At 33.4% G+C, this 1,093-nt stretch overlaps 1 protein-coding gene across 1 annotated transcript in view; it reads right to left on the bottom strand.

The window, feature by feature from the left end:
* The window catches only part of Snx3 (sorting nexin 3), a 23,235-nt gene continuing 22,142 nt past the window's right edge, over positions 1-1,093 (bottom strand). The window contains exon 4 of the mRNA XM_070122081.1: positions 1-1,093. This exon is cut by the window's right edge and continues 888 nt beyond it. The gene's annotated coding sequence lies outside the window, so the exon portion shown is untranslated.

The following is a 1,093-nucleotide window of genomic DNA, read 5'->3' as shown; positions in this document are numbered from 1 at the left end:
TTTGACACATAGTTATATTTAATGATAAATTTAACTGATACTGTATCACATTTGTTCAAATTTTGCCTGAGTCATCGATCAGCATTACGACAACTACAGATTAATCAATTATAATAAAGATATTCAGAAAATCTTGAAAGAGTTTACAACTGAAATAATTTTTTTTGAGGAAGGCCTCAAATCCTTACAAAAAATCCATGGAAAAGTGTTATACATTCCCCAAAATGAAGGTTTGGTAAAGACCCCCTTAAGCATGTTTGCAATCTTTTTTCAGACTTTCTGTTCTGACCATTAATATTTCTCTAACGTACAAAACACGATTACACTTTATTACTTTCTGAGATCAGGAAGCTCAATCCTGTGACCAAATCACATTTATACTTTTAATAACCATTATCTCATTAAAGGCATAATCTTTACCAACCTTCATCTGTGGCTTTATAATCAGCATACAAATAATACTTGAGACTAATCAGTAACAGAAAATTGGGAGTGGTTACCTAGTAATCTTACCCCAATGTGTACTCAAAATAATACCTGACGATCACACTTCTCAGCTTCACCCGTTCCAGGCCTCCTCACGTGACATTATCTCCTACTGATTAACACAATACTTTACATACATAACAATATAATTCAGTTTATAATATGTTTATTGTGTTAAAAAATAATCTGTATTTATGGGATGAGCTACACAATCAAGCAGGAATAGTAGTTTGTTGTTCATATTCTACACTGGACATATTTTGGTTGTAGCACAAAGCTGAGCCATCTTTCACAGACTTTTAAGATATTCTATCTCAAAACAATAATAATCTCTTAACAATGTGAAGCTTGATTCAAGAAGAAATCATCATTAATAAATTTCAAATCATTCTGCAAAGCACCTTCAAACCACTGGGGTAAAATACAAATTCTGCAGTCAGAATGAGAATTTCAGATGTGAATGCATCTGGTACCAAGTGTTTTCTACGGGTACCAATAGAAGAGAAGAAAAAAAGTGAGAATGTACTTTTATACAAGTGTGTGTGTGTGTGTGTGTGTGTGTGTGTGTGTGTGTGTGTGTGTGTGTGTGTGTGTGTGTGTGTGTGTG

The sequence above is a fragment of the Penaeus vannamei genome, chromosome 5 (genome assembly GCF_042767895.1).
Source record: "Penaeus vannamei isolate JL-2024 chromosome 5, ASM4276789v1, whole genome shotgun sequence".
In the NCBI taxonomy this organism is placed as follows: domain Eukaryota; kingdom Metazoa; phylum Arthropoda; class Malacostraca; order Decapoda; family Penaeidae; genus Penaeus; species Penaeus vannamei.
The sequence above is the reverse complement of the archived record's forward strand: the minus strand, read 5'-3'. Positions and strand labels throughout refer to the sequence as shown.